General features: G+C 47.5%; 1 protein-coding gene across 4 annotated transcripts in view; it reads right to left on the bottom strand.

Annotated features, from left to right (window-relative positions):
* GRIK4 (glutamate ionotropic receptor kainate type subunit 4) overlaps positions 1–21,982 on the bottom strand; it is a 166,320-nt gene that overhangs the window by 121,994 nt on the left and 22,344 nt on the right. Inside the window, exon 1 of one of the 4 annotated variants that reach the window (XM_084495962.1) lies at positions 8,030–8,140. The exons of 2 other annotated variants lie outside the window; for them this stretch is intronic. The gene's annotated coding sequence lies outside the window, so the exon portion shown is untranslated. Of the gene's footprint in view, positions 1–7,956; positions 8,141–21,982 lie in introns of those variants that run through there. One more of the 4 variants, XM_084495964.1, reaches the window with a different exon arrangement.

Here is a 21,982-nt window from a genome sequence, read left to right as displayed (position 1 = left end):
ACGCCAGGCAAATTCCTTCTGCAGAGTCTCTCTCCCTCACACCAAACAAAAGCATCTGCCAGCAATTTACCAGCTCGAGCGATTCTCATAACTCTCCCGCTGACGGCTCAGGACACGCGACACGGCTCCAGTACCGTCAGGTCACCGCTCTGCCTCAGAGCCTCGTCCAGGACAGCGCTGGGCTGAAGGTACTTAACGACGTGGTAACTAATCTGTTTAGCCATCCGCTGTGTCTACAATTCATTTCTGTCATCTGCAAATAGAGTATCAAAGCTGGGCGGCAGCTCTTGGCGGGTAGATGTGCTGGGGTTTAGAAGGGAGCCCAGGCTGCCCTCGCTGAACATCCACGTCCAAATAAACCTGGTACCGCCACCAGCAAGAGCCAGAAGGAAGCAAACACCAGGATCCCTCCTCAGCCTGCTTGGCACGCTGCTTCTCCTCCCAGCCCTTGGTACCAGCATCCATCCTTGCTTTGCAGAAGGCACAAAGAGACAAAACTGTTTGTCCAGTACCACAAAGGGAGCGTGCGGTTGCCAGGACATCGACCTGGAATCACCGAGCACTGAAACATTCCAGTTTTCTTCTTCCCACTGAAACAAGCCAAAGAAAACACTATGAACAAGATTTCACGAGACGGAGCTGGCAAACTTCTTTCAGGTTTTGATCTCCTAATGTCTGCACTCAGTAGGAGTCCGGCAGGTCTAGGAATAATGACAGCATTTTCAGAGCATTCAGACAAGATTTGTGTTCGGCAGCACCCGATGCACGTGCCAACAAAGCAAGGTTTGACGAAATACATGTACAGAGGATCTTGTCTCAGCTGCACGCTCTGTTCCACCCACCAAAACAAGGCTCCAATTTCTGCATGCTCAAGGGTGGGGAGAGGCACAAGTTTCATGGTTCCATTCCCATTTTAGGCTCTGTACAAGACTGGAGGGGACAAAATCACAGCTCTGTGGGGGAATCCACTTCCCAGGAAATGAGCTGCTAGAAATAACAGATGCTTCTCCAAGGGTTCCTAGCTCGGTTTGGTAGACCCAAGGGGCAGACGTTCTTAGACTAACAGCCAGGGAAATTTTGGCAATGCCTCCAAAATTGCCTCACAGTTTTCAGGGTTCACCCATCAGCAATGTCTGACACAGCAACTGAGATTAAGACTGTGTGGGTGGGTACATGTTGGTGCCTGCTAGTGAGCCTGTAAAAGATAACACGCGCAGCGTGGTGGTTTGGTCTACTGAATTGGGACTCCAGAAATCCACTTTTAGCTCTGCAACTGCCCTGTTCCCTATCCTTAAATAACTCGCTGCCTCTTCTTCCCACCGTTTCCCCTATACGAAATGGGAAATATTCCCTACGAGGTCTTCGTGCCTAGGGACTGCATGGATCTAACCAAATGAGCCTCACAAACACCTTTTGTGTTGCGCCATACGCTTGCCGGGAAGTCCCGACACTGCTTCAAAGGTGGATTGTGATGATTCCTTACCAGCTATGTAGAGAGAAGATGCCTTCAACTCATTCTCAGAGTGCACAACAACATATGCTCGTGCTGACAAGGTCACAGCTCCCTATCTAAAGAGGTTTGAGAGTTGGAGATGAGAAACACCCCAGAAAAATTAAATATCACTAAAAAAAAAAAAAAAAAAAAAAAAGTTTTCCATATATACACAGGCACAGCTCAGCCCTCTCCATTTGCAGAACATATGCCTGGAGAGGTTGGATTCGACAAGATGCCAGGAACTCTGGCCCCGCTCCAGCAAAACATCCAGGCATGTGCTCAGCACCACGGAGCTCACTTCAATGCCTGGCTTTTGGGCACAGATGACTCTCATATGGGAAGGTGGGGGGCACCCAAGCATTTAGCTGGGTGGGAATCACAACATCTGACACCAAAATACACCAAAACGCCAACAGTTGATCGACTTCAGCCTTTGCAGCACACAGGCAGAAGACTTGAGAGCAGTCAGAAATGCCCTAGAAAGTTATTGGTCTCCAGAGACTAAACTGAGATGCTCTCTTCTTCTACGTCCACCTCCATCTCTTACCATTTTATTGTGAACATTTGTGGTTTAATTTCCACCTTCCCCCACCTTTTTTTCTTTTCCAACCCCACTAAAACCTGGAAGGTTTTAAAATCCTTGCATGTCTTGATGAGAGTAGGGCTGAAACGGCTCCTCTGGGGACAATGGATTACGTTCTCCAGCAGCGTGCCTACAAAGTCAAAACCTGATTATTCCTTTTTATGGGAATTCTCTCAAAGCCCATTGATTTGAGCCTTCCTCCTGGTCTTAATAGTCTCTTGGACTGAATTTTTTGGTTCAAGGTTTCTAAAATGACATTCAGGTTTGCTCCAGTGCCTGCTCTATCAGCCAGCCCAGAGCCCTTTGCCTTCTCTTGCCCCAGAGCTGTTCCCCACCCACCAAATCCGACTCCTCAACAGAAACCCCCTCTAATTTGCACCTGTGCTCCCCACCAACGCCACCATGCTCAGCTTTTCCACGAGGGACACAGGTGTGATTCCTCACACATGCCACTGCAGAAGGTGGGTATGGCTGGGAGGATTACGGAGGTGGAAATCGCTCCCTTGGAGTCATTACAAGCCATTACCGAGCTGAACCAAGGGACTCCTTACTGCCTGAGTTATTGCTCTGGAAGCAGCTCTTGCAGGCTGCTAAAGAGCTTGAAAATGAGGACTTGTGCTTATGGATTGTGACAGTTCGGAGTCACTCTGCTCAACTGCGTCAAGGTATGGAAACTTCCATGCACAAATAGCTCCACGAGTAGTCGCTTATGGCTCCTGCCTGACCATTCCTGCACACTTCAATTGCCGATGCAGTCATTGGATCAACCCACCTGATCTCATCAAGATCGTTGAGCAAAGCCATCACTAACTTGTAACCCTCATGGGCTTTTGAGAGCTGGCAGCTGGGCCAACACAATACGGACACTGGTACAGTATAGAAGGATAGCACCAATTGTGCCAAACCCTACGGAAGAGGGCTGGGAAATTTCTGACCACAAGCAGCTGGGCAATACAGGACCTTCTTTACCTCTCCCTCCTCTAAAAGTGTTTCCCTTGTAGGAAATAATCAATAATTTCAAGGATACAGATGGTACCCACACCTTGACATCTCCCTAGGGCTTCCTGCACCATCCCACTTTCCTAATCTACTATAACCCAGCTCCAGTCAGTTATCCCTCTCTGATGTTCTCCAAAGCACCAAGTTTCCCTCAGACCAACGAAGTTACACACCCAGTATGTCACCAAAGCTATGAAAGCGTAATTCTCCCTCTCATGCATGTTTCCAGCTCCCCGATAGCCACAACCCAAACCAGATAAGCAAGGACACAGCCCCATGACCCAAAAAACTCGGTAGTGAGCACAAGAGCAGAGGCGGGCAGACAGATGGATATGCAACAGCGAGCAGAAGGCAGCAGTGAGATCACCGAGATGCCTGGGAGAAGCAGTAGCTCCAGATTTATGTCCAGGTTCGAACGTCTGCTGGAGCAGAAGGTCAGGGGAACAACCCTGCCTGCCAGAGAAGAGCGGCAGTAAATCCTGCCTCCTCCCACAGCTGGTTTGGAAATTACAGAAGAAGGATAAAATTGTTCTGTTACACAATCCTGCATGATGACATGGTTTGGCCGGAATGTTTTTGGTACCGTCGCTCTGAATTTCACATCTTCCCAAGTGGACTGCTGAAATCCACAGCTCTATCATTCGGGCTCTGTTACTATAAGAAGATTAATTAGACCCAAACAAGGAAACCATTTAAGATAAAGCCAAGCTGCAGTGGGTTAAGATCATGGACACAGCCACGGGACACTGCTCCTAAGGCAGGGAGACAGCGCCAAGAAAATCAAGAAGCTCAAGAGGCTTAATTTGAGCCCACTATCATTTCAGGCAAAACACGCAGAGATGGAGCTAGTCTCATACAAACCCAACTGAGAGAAAAGTAGAGTTAAAGGGATGCCAGAGCACTGGGGAAAAAAAAAGCAAGTTCTGAAGAAAAAAGGCATTTTATGTGTTTTAATTAATGAAGCACATTTTCATTCATCAGCATTCAGAATGTCAATAAATACTGGGCTTGCCAAGTCGTAATTATTATGGGTTGCTTCTTCCCCCCCCCTTCCCCTTCTGAGAAAAATGTCAGAATTGGGGTTCTTTATCACCAGTCCGGTGGGAATAGCAGTGCCAGGTGCTATTAATAAGAGGCTGCCTACAGGCTGGAGGAACTCAGCCCTTCCTACCGGGACTTTGTGCCCATACTCACATTTCAATTTTCATTCATCAAAAAATAATTAAAAAAAACCTTTCAAACACGCAGAGTGGATTGATACATACTTGCTTTTTTTTTTTTTTTTTTCCCTCTCCTTTAATGATTTTGCCAAAGGAGAAAAATAATTCAGATATGGCCAAGAATGGCACTTAAAAGTGTTTGTTGTTTTATAGCCGTTCATTGTACTTAATTATAGATGTGTTACAGCTTGCGTGATCTCCTTCCTTTCCCGAAGTGAGTTACGGAACCAGCCACAACCACACGCTTCCACCTACAACAACAACAACATTACAGCACAAGGGCCAGATCTTGCTAAGCAGTCATTTCCCAGCACTTTTTATGGAGGGACACAAACAGACAGATGCTCATCACCTTCAGTGGTCCTCAGGAAGCCCATTAGGCCACAGCAAGAGGCAAACGCCAACGTTTCGGTCTATTCCATTTTAATTTTTTTTTTCATAAACAAAGAGCTGAGCTTATTCTCATTTAGAAAAGAAACGCAGATGTTGCATGAAAAATGCAGGGCTCGAGGAACTGCAGCTTTCTGGTAAAATTACACGCCTGTTCATACAACAAATTGTGGAAGGTGACAACTTTCAAACTGCTCCAGAAGGCAAAGTTGCAGGGTGAGGGCATGCCCGAGGAAGGTCCTCCAGAAGTCTCGGGTCACAGCAGCCCAGTTAAGCCAGCAGCCGTGGTACTGGTACACCAGCAGGGGCCAGCTGATCGCAGCTTGCCACATGGGTGCACTCAGTGCATCGGGCTGCCTTGCAGATTAATCAAAAGCTTCAGCCTCCAGCCATGCCAGAGACTTCAGAGCAATTTATCACAGTAATTAAAAAAAAAAAAAAAAAAGCACTACAAGGATTGTGGAGACAGCCATCGCTCGAGGAGCAGAGGAGGAAAAATGCCTTGCTGGACTCTAACGGGTTACCTTCTATCAGCCTTCTCTCCAATAACAGATAATTTCAAACCAACACGAGGAGATGACAGCTTCAAGTTCATCGCTTCCCTGGCCTTTCACATCATCCCTTCGCTTTTCTTCCCCCTTCCTGCCTCCCTCACATCTCCACTTACTTTGTTTCAGCTACCTAACCAAAAGGGGAAGGAAAAAAGGATTAAGACATAAAAGTTTATTGATTGATTTAAAATTATGCTTTGAAACAAAACCCTCTGGATCGGAAAGCTTGTATTTCAATGTGAAAAGGGATGGTGGAACACAGGAAACACACCGCGAAATAAACAGCCTCATCTCAGAGCATATATTTCGTCTTCATTATGCCCCTGAGAAGGTGTTAATATACACTCTACAATATATTAATCACCCCTCTAACTTCCAAATGCGAAATGCATCATTAACATTCATGTTGTTTTCAATTAGTTTGCTGTATGGGAAGGAGGGGAACAAAGACAGGTTCCCTCACTAAATTTTGTTTCATTTGCAAAGCACGGGGATCATAAAGAGCAGCCTGAGTTAAACTCCCGCACTCCTACCGTACACAGGGGTCTGCTGGCAGCGAGATGCTGAAAGGCTTTTAATTGATGTGGCTATTAGAAAAAGCCGAAGCCATGGATAATGTTTTCATGCAACCAGGTAATTTAGAGGCGTAAGTTCCATTTCCAGGAGTGATTCAAGTACTTTGGGACAGATTTTCAAAGGATATCGTGTACTAAAAGAGGCAGATAAACACCTCGTGGGATATGCAGGAGTCCCTAAACTAATAAGGCCCCTGACTCCTATCCACACTTTCATTTAAAAAGAAAAGCTTTGAAGCTTTTTTGATCCAAAATCTTAGAAGCTCTCCAGCACAGAGGAGAGCTTACCTATGGAGAAAGCCTATTTGTTTATCATCTGTGAAGCTCTCTTCTTTTACAGAGCCCTTTGCCACAGACCAAAAGTTCAAAGTGCTTCCCTTCGGGCTCCATGCCTTGGTGACCACCTGTCCCCAGGGCATCCAAATACCCACCGCTGGGAGATGTTATCACTGAAACCTGAGAGGATTTAATTTCTGGGTGCTGCCTGCTTCTAAGTGGATAGAAGAGCACCCTTGAGAACCGTGAGGGCAACACCTCTGCCCGGTTCACCACGAAATTTTGCATCCAGCCAAACTCTTCAGACTCTCCTGGCCATTCTGTCATGAACTCCGCTTCAGTGGCAAAGCTGGAGCAGTCTGAAAGAGCTCGTAGGAAAAAAAACAAACACACATGTTAATGCATGGCTCTCTTGCTCATCCAGCTCCCACTTACAGATCAGCGAGGATCCCCGCAGCCATCCAGGCCCCCTTCCAAAACAACCAGCCATGGGCCTTCTTGAACTCAATCCAACTTCAAGTAGAGCACGTCTTTCAGAAAAAGCATCCGATCACAGTGTAGAGTTGCCATTCATGGACAATTGGCCGCAAGCCTTCGGGGAGGTATTTCAGTTTCTAATTACTCTCGCTCTTCAAAAATGTGTTATTTCCAGGCAGGGTTTCTTGAGCTCCAGTTATTTACAAGTAGCTCCAACTGTACTTTCTTAGACAAAGATGTGCAGTCATCTTCCAGTTGGAAGAAGTAGGATTTTGTAAAGAGAAATCGGACACTGAGCCCAGGGGGATGCTTCATACCTGAGATGCCTCCTCCAGGGGAACCACAGACCAGCTCCTGCCTGTTGGCTTAAGAGGGAGATGATGCCTCATCGAATGTAGATGGGATGGGTCCAAGATGAGGTATCCACATGAGAATTGAACCCTAAAATATCTGATCCCTAGCCAACACAAACATTTCACCGCTCAGCCTGCATAGAGCTCGGCTTTTTGAATAGTCCCATAGAAAGTCCACGGCTCAACACAGGAGTTTCAAATGATGCACCCAAGGTCAGACACCTGAAATAGGAAGGTGCTCATGTTCCAGCCTCAAAGACACAGTGCTGGCTCTGTCGCATCCCAAGCTGCCATCCCTACCTGCAGGCAGGAGCAGAGCTGCTGTGCGCATCGGTGACTTGATGCAGAAGGCGACAGGATTCAGCTGTTGCTCCCCAATGGGAAACGCAATAATCAAAGAACTCCCACACAGATGCAGGCAAAGACAAATACTGAGCCTTTGCTAATTAGCAGGAGTTACGTGCTGCTTCCTTTAACTGTGGCAGCGAATTCCACTTAATCCCCCTCATTACATCACGTGAGCTGTTAAACAAAATAGCCTTTTGTTTAGAAGTGACACTGCCAGTGACAGACAGAGCTGCCTGCCTCGCTCTGACATTCAGCACAAACCCACCCCTCGCCCATCCCTACGAACCACAATCCTCTCTCGATGGCTACAGCTCAGCATCCCATGGGGGATAAGCCAAGCCAACAAGGTTCCTACGTTCTCCAGACCTGAAACCACCCAGCGGAATAGGTTGCTATGGTTGCCAAGATTTAATCCAAATTGATACAGGTGAAAAAAAAAAAAAAGAAGAAATAAAGAAAAACGTAGTGATTAAAAATAAATAAATAGACAAATCTGGGCCTTGTGCCATGAAAAATGTGAAGCTGTCCTTGACTCTGGTGGCAAATGAGGCATGAAATGTTTCAAAATGTGATATTGAATATAAGGATGTATTTAATATTTTACAAGACTGGAAGTCTTGTTACAAAACAGTTAGATAATAAATCAAGCTGAGAGGGACCAGTTCTTCCCTTCTCTCCCCTCTCTTTACCTCTAATTGTTCTCAGAGCCAAGTTGGAGTGGCTGGATCATTTACTGGAGAAAAGCAAGCGAACATCACTCACAAGAAAACTGGAGGTGCTTCATTTGTCCATCAAGTGCAATAAATTCTCATTAATCATCTATTCTGCTTGAAAGTCACTGTTAATTTCTGAAGATGTCTATTGTCCACAGCTCTTTCCCACAACCCTTCAGAAAGGACAGAGCTCTACATAAAGGAGAGCTCTGCAATCAATTAATTCCACCAATTGTGTTAATTGCTTATCTGGGTCACCAGTTATCAATTTACCCGCAGTTATTTGCGGAGGGAGATTTGTCAATTTACTCTCCCAACCTCATCTTGCCTGCCCGCCCCGCTTTCTCTTCTTTCCCTTGCTGGCTGCTGAAGACGAAGCAGCAGGAGAACGCCAGCAGCACCCCCAACTTGAGAGCTGGGGGAGCTCACCCAGCCGAGCACAGGCTGGGCAGAAGGGATGGTGTCTGTGCAGGAGAAGCAGCGTGTGCCTCGCTTCGCATCGCCCAGGCACCCGCGTGCCTCTCGTTGCTGCTTTTGTTTAAGCACGCTCCTGGAAATGACTAACGCTGAAAAGGTGAAGTGATTTATGGAGGCTGCGTCGACAGCGGAGGAATGGATCATTTTTTAATGCGCTGCCTGCCGTTTAACTAACCCCTGATAAGCGTGGATGTGCTACTCACCCAAAACAAAACCTGACGCATCTAACACCCCTCCGCCGGCTAAACTGGCAGCTCCGATTCTACCTGCCCCAGCCTTATCCTGTCTGTCACTACTTTTAAAGGGCATTTTCATTCCCACAACCCCACTCCCCAATAAAAAACCTTCTCCTTCCTCGCCCTGGCAGTCCACAAGCTGCTCTGCTGCCTCCCCTGGGGTCACGCTGAAGGTACCTCTCTCTCGGATCGCTCCCTACCCACCTCTTTCTAACCTGCTCTCCTATGGAAACCAGCTCCGCCGAGCAGCTGTCTGCCAGCCGCCCACAACCAGGAATGAACCCACTAGCCACCTGCAGCCAAATCTGATGGAGCCAGCTCCCTCACATACCTCCAGTTTCACAAAAATAGCTGCCAGACAATAGGCAGTCCCTCAGCATCCTCACAGAGGGGCAGGATGCAACGCAAGCTCACTCCTTAATAGCGAATTTACACACAATACAGCTTTTCTGAAGCTTTTTCCATGGCCAAGGCATTCAGTCAAAGCTTGCACTTATTTAGTTATCAAAGAATCCAACCATGAGAAAGAAATCCATAGGAAACCAGGCTTCATTACTTCCACCGCTGATGATACGAGCTCAAAGACTGGGAGGAAAAAGAAAAACATTGCTACTTGAAGTGATGGAGCTTCCAACACATACCCTGAAATTTATTGCCCAGAGTAATTGAATTGCTGCTTTGCTGAATTGCAAACTAACACCTGCTCGAGGCTTCGGGAAGTTCAGCAGAGACAGAGAGAGGCTTTGCTCATGTCACCACCTCTGCAGACCAACAAACCCCCGGGTGCCTTTCCCTTACCCAAGCGGCACAAGGGACGCCCTGCGCCTCGCCGCCTGCTCCTCAGCCAGCTGAGAAAATATCGTTTCAGGCTGAATAAAATGCTTTGTTCCAATTTCAATATTTATAGCCTTAATAAAAAGATGAAGCACATTTCAAAACAAAATTATTTCTTAATAGAAAACAATCAAAGCATGTTATTTATAAGGTGCCAAACTAGCACAATTTACTCTCTTCTGGAATCTTAGCTTTACCCTTCCATTTTTCTAAGCAATTATTTTTTTTTTTTGGGGTGATGAGTTTCCTAAAGAAATCCTGGCAATGAGCTGCTCTATTCACCAGACATCAAACAGCCACCACCTGTGCTTTAATCCCTAAGCCAGGACCCCGAAGTGGTGTCCGACATTAACTCCCACCGTAAGCGAGGACGATCAGGGGCGGCAGGGTACCGAGGTACCTGCCTTCCTCCCCTCTGTGCCTCCCTCTGAAGCAAACCTTGAGCTAACGGGAGGGTGCTGAGCACCACCAGGCAGCCACAGCCCCTGGGAAGGTGCAGGTTTGCATGCTGGTGACTCACCTTCCTCCTGCTCTGCAGCACCGCCGCACCTTCGCTGGCTGCCACCCACCACAGCCTGCAACAGGCTCCCTTCGGCTGCTGTTTGAAAGCGCTCTGCGGTTGCCTGACTTCAGTCAAACCTCTGGAAACAGAGATCCAGCATCACACGTGGGTTGGTCCTGTGTCCCTGCTGACAGTGACAGGCTGCTCTGCCCAGTGTGTCCTCCTCCCCTGGCTGGACACAGGTGCTCTGACAACACAGCTCCGCTTTCGTGAGGCTACACAGGGGAGCCACCGTGCACGGAAGCTGTGTTCAATGTGGGGAGGGGAAACTGCTCGCTGTTTGCTTGTCCACAATCACTCAGCGTGATGTCCAGCAGGCAGCAGTCCATCGTTAGCCTGTCTTCCTCAAGGAGCAGCATCCTCTCCCCAGCAGCCCCCATGTACCAGCACGAACAGCGCTTCCGACCCAGTGCTCTGCAGCTCCTGCTGGAGCAACCACAATCCCCCCATCCCTCTTATTCAAGTGCCAGTAACCGCCTCTGACATCTTTATCTCATTCTCTTTTCTTCCTCCCCATCTCCAGAAGACGTTTCCATCCAACATTCTTTGCCTCAGCAACTCTAAGTGAAACACACGAAACGGAGTCTTTATTCATTTCTCCTAGAAGTAATTAGAAGCCAGAACAGGAGTCAAGAACGTAGACATTATCCTTCCTAAAGGAAAGCAGATTTCTAATTAGTGAAGGGAGCAGCTTCTGTGGGATTCTTTCTCCAAACAGCTGTTGCTGAGGGATCATCTGTCTTCTTTCTTCTCTTACCCTTTTGCAGTAAAAAGTTCATTTATTTTAACATATATTACCGCTGCGGTATCCAATTAAGGCAGACATAGCAAAAATGGGTATGAAGGGATGCCGTGGTGGAATAAAGACGACTCGATGAATCCTAAACCATTGCAGGAGGAAGGCAGCCAGTGCCCTGAGCCCTGCAAGCAGCCACAGCCAGCCAGAGAGCACAAAGTGGCCACTGGGATCCGTGCTCAGCCCTTCACCTGGCCCTCAACCTCACACATACACACCTCTCACATCCTCCTATTTTCTATGTGCCCCACTACATTGACAGAAGAGATGGGAAAATAGTGCAAGGGCCACCTCAGCTCAGAAGAAACGGAGGGAGACAAGGATTCACAATGGTAAATAGATGGAAATCAGAGCCAGGTGCTCATTGTACCCACCCTAGGTGTTGGTGCAGATCCAGCTGGGTTTGCTAGTGACAAAGCACTAGGTGACAAGGGAATTTTTTCTACCCATCACTGAGCAAATACCTATACTGCAAGATTAACCATGCATACTTGAAATAACTGTATAAAAATCCGCATACAACAACGAGATTTAAACAAACACAAAACAAAGCAGACAGTCCTGCTGTCTCCATGCTGAACGTAGCACGGTCAAGACAGGTGGTGAATCTGGCCACCCTTTGCCATGCTCCAGGGACCAGAACACACCGTTTACTGAAGGTGCTGTATAAAAAGATTCAGGTGAAAGCTTCTCAGGCACCAATTATAGCAAGTTAACATTTTTCCAGCCATCTGTTTTCAGGCTTCAGTCTAAAAGCTGCAGCCATGTGCAGGAAGTGGCGGTTCCTCCTCTGGCCCTCTGGCAGCTTCCACCCAAACAGACCCAAAGCACGCCTTTCTGCTCTGATATTTCCTTCCCTCCCTCCCAGAACGTGACAAAGTTGGTGGTTTTTCAACTATGCAAAAATCAAAGCTGTGATGTTGCTTCATACACACACAAAAGCTTGTCACATCAAAAAAAAAAAAAGACATTTCCGTTGAAGAACATTTCTCACAAGGTACCTTTTTGTTATCATTTGTATTTGTTTTTCCTCATTATCATCTTAACTTGGGAAAGCCTGAAGAGTTCTTTTGAAGTGGGGCTCTGTGGAATTGTAAATCATCCCCTGCAGAACAGCATTGGCAAGGGCACCTTTTTCACTTCATTCTGAGAAGGAATCTCAAGCAAAACCCAAACGAAGTAACCAAGACACCTCTGCATGAGTATTTATGTGCAGGGATAATATTGGCACAAAAATGAATGGGGCTAACCAAGCTCAGAATTAATTAAGGCTGGTGTTCCCATCCATTAGAGCAGCAAGGATCTAGCACAGCCTTCCCCCAAAGCAACAATTTATAGTATAATATATAAAATAGTAGTTTTGAGATGGTGCTTGCTAAGTTTTACCAAGACAGACACCTGTGATTACAGGGACTATACATCTCCGAAGGTCCCCTTCTGGGCTTACATCCAATATTCCTTCAACACGTCACACAGAGAGAACAGAGCAACGCATACATATGTGCCACACGCAGTGTTTTCAGCCAAGCCCTGCACTTCTTGCAGATGAAGGTAGCCGTGGCATACACAGACATATTGTGCACTCAAGCTACCGCATAAACAAACACACCTACAAAGGCGCTTCCTGCTGAACTGGTGCCTCTCCAGCCTGTACGCCACAGCTTCCACTTCTGGGCGAGCAACCCAGTACCATCAATTCAGTCCTCCAGCCTCGGCTGAGCCTTTCCCGAGACCTAAAGAACCAGAACAAACCAGCCAGCATCAAGTGCTGAAAATTGAATGATCTCTTAATAATTCAAACTCAAGCTGCTTCGCTTCTGTCTGGACAAACCACCCACGGTCTGGGCACGGGTCCCTTCCTGGGCTGTTTTTGCCTAGCGAGGCAGGTAAGGGAATGTGCAGGTGTGAACCAAAGGGGAAACACAGCCCCCTGAAGGATCCTGGCTATAACCAAAATGCAGGTCTGCCCAAATAAGCCCCTTTTGGCAGCCCACAGCTGGGGATGCAGGCAGACACGATGCTAAGAGAGCTCTGGCGTTTGACAGCTGGAAAAGGTTACACAAAGCATCTTCAGTGACTGACCTCTGAAAGTCCGTATGTGCCTCAAGGCACCCATGCTTCCCCACCACTTCCCTGCTGCTTGCAGAAAACACTCGTGTGCTCATGGAAGCACATGGAAACACATGGAAGGAGGAAAAAAAAAAGAAATACAAAAAAATAAAATAAAATAAAAATAAATGCAGTCAGATAATTCCTGAGCACTCCGTTACATAGGAACTAGTACAGACGCAAATAAAAAGACTGGATCTGTACCAGCACACTGGGACTGTCACACCATGGGTGCCACCAAGGAACTGATAAAAACCAAGCAAAAGGGAGGGCAGAGAAAGGCCCAGAGCAGGACTACCTATGTACCAAAGGCAAAGCAGCCTAAACTGCGTGCATCAGGGCTGTTCCTCCTCTGCACAGACACACGTGTACCGCAGATATCTCCTGCCTTAGCCTTAGAGAAACGCTGGCACTCTGCAATCATGCAGGACCATTGGCAAAAAGGGTCAAGAGACAGATGCAGCTACAAATTTTCCAATAGCTGAAATGGTGTTTGATCAAAGGGATGTCTCGGAAATCGCTGATGCATTGCTGGTGGAAAGAATAGGAGCAGACATTTCAAAAGTAATTCTTCACTTGCATCACTCAGCTCCTGCCAGAAGCCAGCACCTGGTCTCCCTCCCCGTCCTCACAGGCTGCTCGACTCCAGCTCTTGTTAGTTGGCATATTTACATCAGGTTTCCTTTGCACTTCAGTTCGTGTTGTACCATCTCAACCCGATGTTATAAATTAGTCCATCATAAACATGAGCTTGATTACAGAGATTGCTGCATATAATAAATGTGTATAATGTATACGTAGGAAGAAAAAGACACCTCTATATTTTTGGTTTTGTAAAGACAAATAGCCTCAATTGTTTAATCAATAAAAATGCCTTTCCAACTCCTACTGTTATTACAAAGCAATTTCAGACAGAGTGAAAAAGAACCATTGCATCTATATTCCTGTCAAAGGAGACAGTGGCTGATCGGACAGTGACTGAACTACCTGGACACATCCTCTGTGCTACTCCCAGAATCCCAAACCTCACTCTAGACCCTTTTCCCTTTTTTTTTAGCAGTAAAGATGCTGAATCGCCACTGCATCCCCATCTTTTCCTAGTACCTGGCTTCCCATTAACCTAAATGGGGATTCTTCCAGGAATGGACACTGTACCTAAGCTGAAAATACAGCATTGGTGAATTATTCAGCAAAAGTCAATTATGGCAAAGGGCGACATGCTGGCTTTGAAGGGTTGTGCTCGACATGCACAACTGAGAAGCAGCTGGCAGTCCCAGGAGCTGGGAGATGGGGAGCTAAGGAGGCAGGAAGCGATTTTATTTGAGCAGGGATGGAGGAGATGTTTGCAGAGGAGGCTTGAGCAGGTGCCACACCAGCAGGGAGCACCAGTCCTGCAGCACAGACCAGAAACCCAGCTGCCAGGAAGGCTTTGGAGAGGCAGGCAGTGCCGGAGCCGTGGTTCCTCACTGCCAGCCCTGCCATCCTGGTTGGAACAGCAGGGACCAGCAGCATGCGAGGTGTCACCATATGCCTCAAAACTTGCTCGCTCAACAGCTCCAGCTTAGAGCTGTAGGGAACTCTGAACTCAAATGACAAAGAAATTACTTAGAGCTTTCCCTCCTCTTCCCCCTCAGCATGCCTTGTCTTTAAACTTATTGTTTTGAATCACAAAAGGGAACAGACTGGAATGACAGAATATCCCGAGTTGGAAGGGGCCCACAAAGAGCATCACTTCCACCTCCTGGCTCCACACAGGACCACCCCAAAACCAAACCCTGTGTCTGAGAGCACTGTCCAAATGCTCCTTGAACTCCAGCAGCTTGGTGCCATGACCATGTCCCTGGGCAGCCTGTCCCAGTGCCTGACCACCTCTGGGTGCAGAACCTTTTCTTGACATCCAGCCTGACCCTCCCCTGTCCCAGCTCCATGCTGTTCCCTCGGGTCCTGTCGCTGTCCCCAGAGAGCAGAGCTCAGCGCCTGCCCCTCCACTACCCTCATGAGGGAGCTGCAGGATGCCATGAGGCCTCCCCTCAGCCTGCTCTGCTCTGGGCTGAACAAACCAAGGCACCTCAGCCACTCCTCATGCTGCGTGTCCTCCAGACCCTTCTCCATCTGATTAGCCCTCCTTTAGACACTGATATTTTTACATCCTTCTAATATTGTGACACCCAAAGCTGCACACCATGCTCAAGGCAAGGCTCGAATCCAACTTGCCACTGACCAGAACCCTCAGATCCCTTTCCACAGGGCTGCTCATCCCCCAGTCTATATATTTATCCAGGATTGTCCCATCCCAGCTACAGAATCCCACGTTTACTCTTGTTAAACTCCATCCCACTGGTGATTGCCCAGCCCTACTCTGTCAAGATCTCTCTGCAAGGCCTCTCTGCCCTCCAGGGAGTCAACAGCTCCTCCTAATTTAGTACCAACTGCAAACTTCCTTATTACACATTCCAGTCCTGCTTCCAGACCACTTATAAAAGCATTGAAGAGAAATGGCCCTAAAACGGAGCCCTGGGGACCCCAGTAGTGACTGGCCGCCAGCTTGATGTAACCCCATTTATACAACCCTTTGAGTCTGACCCATCAGCCAGCTGTTCACCCAGCATATTATGTACTTGCCTAGCTGTGTGCTGGACATTTTGTCCAGAAGGATACTGCGAGGAACAGTTTCACTGAAATTCGCAAGATTACATCTACTGGCTTCCCTTGGTCAATTAGTTGGGCAATCTTGTCATAAAAGTAAATTAAATTAGTTAAATAAAACCTTCCCCTTGTGAACTCATGTTGGCTGTGATCAACCCGTGTTGTCTTTCAAGTATTTTTCAGTAACTCCCAGAATAATCTTCTCCATAATTTTACCAGGCACTGAAGTGAGACTGACAGGCCTGTAATTACTTAGGGTCCTCTTTCTTACTCTTCTTGAAAATTGGGACAGTTTTCCTCCCGTCACCGTTTAAACTCAACTACATCATAGTCACTGTGGCCAAGACAACCACCAATGACCATTCATGAGACTCTTCAAGCAACAAATCTAAGAGGGAACCTTTCCTAGTCAACTTCCTTAGAACCAGTACCAAGAAAATAGCCGGGTCTGCTGCCCCAAGCCCAAACGTGCTGCCATTCCCCCAGATTTCTTCAGTCATCTCCTTCTGCTGGGTTAACGTTAAAGTCAACCTTTGCGATCTGCAGCAGAAGCAGATAGCCTGAGTTCCTGCTTTGTGCCATAACGGCCTCCTGTTCAGGGCTCAGCTTCAGCCCCTTCCATCTTTGTCTGACCCAAAACTTTCCTTGGTGGCAGGGGAGAGCTCCTGGACTGGGGTGTCCCTCAGATCCTCAGGAAGATGCAGTTTGCATTGATTAGGATGCCTGGGACTACTACAGTAGAAAGAGGAGAGAACCCAAGAGGCAAGAAGTTTCCATGTAGTCCCATATCACCACTCTCCTCCATAGCACTTGCTTCCTTGCAACAAAGACATTTTTTCCCCTTTTCTTTTTCCATTTCTTCTCCTGGAGGCTGTAAATTATCTGTCAGTTCACTGGTATTTCATACACTGCTCTTTCTGGCCCTTTTCCAGATCTCCAGAGTATCATTCTTTTTTCTTCCTCCTCCTTGCTGCTCTTTCTTCATCTCTCCAGTTCATCTCCCTCTCCCCTGAGGTTTCTTCATCTCCACAGCTCCTGGCTGATGGACTCATGGCCATCAACATCCAGTGAGGCTGATCTCAGCCATGTCCCTGTTGGGTCGCTCTCTCCTTGCCCTTGGTTTTTGCCCTCTGGGAATGAATGGAACATACCCTTCTTCTGCAGGTTACAAATTCCCAAATGTACCAGCACAGTCTACAAATCCAAAAGATCCCCTGCCCATCACAGCCTGAGCAGAGCTGCCCTTCAACCCTGTCCGAGTTGAACACTTACTGGCTAGGGAAAAGAACAAATCATTTTACCTAGCAGTGCAGGAATAAAGATTAGAGATGTTCTGGAGTCTGGAGGGAAAAACAGTGAACAGAGAAAGAAAAGGTACTTTGGGGGAGGAAGAGGAGACATTCACTTGTCAGGTACAAGTAGAAGCTAAGGCGAGAAAATAGGCTGAGAAGTAAAGAAGAGACAGGAGAAGAGTGAAGCCAGACTACAAAGAGAAGATACTGCAAAAACTGCTCTGCCCTGTACTTCAAACCAATTTTGAGTAAAGAGAAGAAACCGATGCCACAAGCTTCTTCCTTCTGATGTGAGCAAACAGAACTCGAAGCACTCTGACATCAAAAACAGAGGAGGGGGCAGGAAAAACTTATTCTCTACAATTTCCACTCCTCATTGCTGTGCCCTCACACCACCACAGCCTGCCTCCCGCTCCCCCTGCACACACACACACACTTTTTCCCTGGTTCCTGCACCATCGGTTCAGGACACAGAGGTCTGATGCAGCCTCAGGACCACTGCAGCTGCCCCAGATGTTCTGCTTTGGGGCAAACCTGCCTTTCGTGAGCTGCCCTCCTCTAAGATGGCCCTATAAAAAGGGAGAAAAGGATAAAACTTGGCTTATGAAGACTTCTCTCCTTGCAAAATTAATCCTGACAATACAAGGACATACATGAGAAAGGAGCAACTCTCAGCAGAGCACCCACGAAAGGGGAAGGCAAGTTCAGTCAGGAAAGATGATTACTTTAACGTAATAATGCCCCCCATGTATTTTGAGAAAACCTGTTTTGTGTTTTCTTCTATTGCAAGGCTGTAATATCCCCACCAACACTCAGTCGGCTACAATAAAACCTACATCACAATAAACCAGCTGAAAGGCCATTATATGAAACATTCTGAGTAAAATAAAATTTAAAAAAAAAAAGAGAGGAAAAACAATAAAGCTACCATTTTCAGAGAGAAACCTCAATGCCTCTTGCCCACCACTTCCATGGTCATACTTGCAAATTGCCTCAGTTTTAAAAGATTTCTCTGTTTTTCATTTTAGGAAGGTTTTGTTTTGTTTTGTTTTTTGCAATTTTTTGCAGCTCTTAGGAAAACACACTTTGCCACAAGTCTGCATTCCCAGAGAGTGCGCCTGGATGGATGTGGGAGAGGACAAGACCTTATTCTCTGGACCAATATTCTGACACACGTGCAAGTCATCCTCATCAGCACAGCAAGGAGGACAGGACACATTCCTGATTCTTCCCCCGTTGTGCAAAACCACCACGGAGGGATGCCTTGAAAGGCAGCACCTTTTGGGGTGGAGGGCCAGCAGGTCATTAAGCTGAAGATAACACTTCTCAGCAGGGACCCAGCCTCCCCGGGTCAGCCTCGTGGTCCCTTTGGTCAGGCTGTCAGGGGCTGACAGCAGCCAGCACTGAGTGCTGAAGAAGAAAGAGCAGAGACAGAGGAGAGACAGCTTGTCCTGAGGTTAGGTTTCTGCTCAGCTCTCATTAAGCAGAAGTTAGGTCATATCCTGCAGCACAAGAATTTATAACTTTATATTCACTTATGCTTTTACACTTACAACTTCGTAAAAAGTCTGATAAGCCACATAAATATCTCCTCTCAGCTTCAATTATACTGTGTGACAATGAATACCAAGGGCTATTTTTCCACAATACTTAGGAATTAACCCACGTCAGCATCTCAAGTTTGACTTTAAATTACCTTGTCCTTCCTGATGGCTTTGCCCAAATGATCCATCCACGCATTTTTGTCTGCTCATCATAGAGGAAGCTTTGTACATAAAATGCAACAACGCAATTTTTTGGTCTGAACTCGTCTTGTCAGGTGGGGCTTGGTCTCCAGATCCCATTAGCAGAAGTCCTCTGAGGCTGACACCACCACACCACACAAGCAGCGCAATCACGGTGCTGCTGTGCATTGCTTCACAGCACATCTCCTGCGAGCCTGGCTGACTGCAGAGGAGCACAAAAGCCCAGGGGAGCTTGGTGCAGGGCAAAAGAGGAGTTTCAGCAGCCCCATGCCCCCTGGCACCACACAAAATCAAAGTCATGCAGCAGCAAGGCCACCTCCTGCAGCAGCACCATCCGTCAGAGCATCACTCTCCGGGTTTCCCTTCCTGGGTACCCTGCCAACCTTCCCTCGGTCAAATACAGCCACGGGGAAGAGGGAAAGGATGATGAAGTGAAGGTGATCATTACACCCTGGCAAGCGAGAGATGCACGCAGTGCTCCTCCCTCCGCCTCGTAGGACTGCACGCTCTCGTGTCATCCCAATGACAGGCTGTGCTCCCGTACCTGATGCTGAGCACGCTGTGGCTATTGCTATTCCACACACAGCCGCTCGTATGGCTGTCAAGTGGCAGAGCTGATCCTTCCCTCCTGCAGAATTACTCTGGTGCTCTTCCCAGCAAGGCTAGGAACTTCTCTGTGAACACCTCGTCTTCTACAATAGGGAAAGAAAGTGCTGATGGGGGCACTACAGTTCCCTCCTGTCTCCCATGTGTCAGGAGAAAAACCCATTACGGCCTTTTATTATTCCTTCAGTCTTAAAGTTATTCTCACAAGTTCTTAAGACGTCAACAATGAAGAATCCCATTGTTCTCCTAATTAATTCGGCAATCGCAGTGAAATAATACAAGATGCAATTGTAATTCCAAGCTCACCCCTCGACCACTGGAATCAACTAATTAAATAACAATCAGCGCTACCGTTTGCATTTAGAAGATGGACTATTCCTTTTTATTGCTGCAATTAGGGAATGCACTCAATAATCAGAGCGAAATACAAATTCACCCGAGAGCCCACTAAATTATGACCATTCATACTTTGCTTTCTTTTCAACCTAGTAAAAAAAAATTGCACTTTTCCCCCTTCCCTGCTTCCTCGGTTGGAAAGGACAGCTTGGAGACACACGGGAGGTTACCAGCTGCAGGCAGCCCTGCTGTGCAGACACCATCTTCTCTTCCTCCCAGTTAGGATAACCTCTGTGGTTTTGATCAAGGTCCCTCATAACCATCTTGGACTGCATCCTTTATCAAATAAATCAGCATGGGGCTGCAGACTTCCACACAGAGATTTCAGCTAGGTGGGGATCCAAGCGGTGTTGCTGGTAGGATTCAGGAGATGCAGGCCAGCTGCCCTGCTGCAATTACACCAGCTCAGATTTTAGCAGAAACAAGGCAAGTTTGTGACAGAGAGATGGGAGGCCTGGATGCTCATCCTGCCTCGCCATCCCTGGAGGTGTCACCACCCCTCTCTGCCCCCGTGTCCTCAGCAGCAAATTAGAAATTCTTGTTCTCTCCGGAATAATGCCTCCAAGGGATGGCCAGATCACAGCACATTTCATGCGAGTGTTAAGTGTTACAGACAGAGCAAAATCAGTATTTAGAAAAGTAACTGGGGAATAGCCATCCATTTTAATTGGGGATACGTTGCTGTGACCATCGTGCTTGGAAGCTTTTTCCTTTTTCTGTACTACAAACCTGTACCTTATCATCACGGTTATGAGGTTCTGCATGTCCACACAGAGTAGTGCCAACATTTCCCTCCCATTTCTTCTAGCCTTGCTCCAGCTGAGTTGGAAAAATCCTCTGAGGACATAAAGCAGGGTCCAACACGAGTTACCACATCCTCTCTAGCCTTGTGCTGGACACTAAACTAGAGGGGAATAGGTCCTGCATCTAGTGAGGAGCAGCCTGTTGGCTATTAACCTCTGGCAAAGGATTTCTGCACAGCCACTGCCCCTCTGAGCCCGGCTATTCTGCCTCTGCCTTCCCAGCCTGCTCTAAAAGGTAACAGCAGTCTGAAAAATAGGCTGGAGCAGAAAGCATCCCTACTGGCACATTAGTTACTGCGATCAAATGGCTCCAGATTTCTCTGTTAAGAGCACATCATTGTCTCTGTCTCTCCTCTTAACTGCCAATCCTGCAAACTCAGAGCGGAGCTGGAGCTTCATGCTGGGCCCTTGCCTTTCTGGCCATCATGATTCATAAAGATCACGCTCGCCAAATGCAGCTGGTGAGGCCCCAGGGCCCTGGAGGTTCTGGCTCTGGTTTTGGGGAAGAAGAAGTGCAATTTCCTGACCCTTCAGCTGAGACTTCGTTATCACTTTTGCTGGTGTACGAGCCGGAGCAGATGACTTCTCCTCCAGCTGCTGTGCAGGGCTCGCAGGAACAAGGAGGATAATAAGCCCAGAGGAGGTTGGCTTTCAGTCAGACAGGTGTTTTAAGGGTGAAAATACATTAAAGTGACTGTCAAGTGGGTACTGCCATCAGGAGGAGATGCACGTTTAGGAGAATGGTAAGGTGTTGTGCTTAAAGTGGGAACGGCTATGCCCCACTAAGGAAACCCATGCTAACCACTCACCCTACATTAACCATCAAAGCTTAAAAGAGAGCTGTAAAGATGTCTTATAGCAATAAGGTTTCTTCTTCCCAGCTGGGGGAAGCAGTCCCTGCCAGTGCCTTTGGGACAGCAGCTGTGCCACCAACTGCACCCAAGGCGCTGCTCTCCCATGTTGATGGTGCAGTAACACAGACAACCACACCGATGAACAGACTTACTCATACTGAAACCAACACGACTTCAGCCCAAATTGGAAGTTAACTTTATGCTTTAGTGTTCTCTTGATGAGGATGTGAGGTCTTTTCCCCCAAGACACAGAGGGAGGCTGTGGTAGGGTCAGCTCCAGGACCGGATCTCCTGGGCTCACGGAAGCCAGCTTGGGATGGGACGGGAATCTCCAAGGCAATTGCTCCAAAAAGGGAGAGACACCCACTGCAGAACCACGGAGATAACTGGCAAGGACAGCAGCAGCGGGAGGAGGTGTGAAAATTAAATTGGGTAAAAGGCAGGTGTTCGGGGAGGAGTGGAGGCTGAGGGGAGGGGGAAGGCGGGAGAGGTAAAGCAAGCAACTAAATAGAACGATACCGGCATTGTGCTGCTGTCACTGGCACTTCAAAACATTTTCAAAATGCTCCTGTCTGCTTCAGGGAGAAGAAATAGAAGGAGATGTAGAGTTTTAAACTGCATAATCAACCCATGAGCAAGAGTCTAA

Source organism: Aythya ferina (assembly GCF_964211825.1).
Source record: "Aythya ferina genome assembly, chromosome: 22".
In the NCBI taxonomy this organism is placed as follows: domain Eukaryota; kingdom Metazoa; phylum Chordata; class Aves; order Anseriformes; family Anatidae; genus Aythya; species Aythya ferina.
This window is presented reverse-complemented; position numbering and strand designations above follow the sequence as displayed.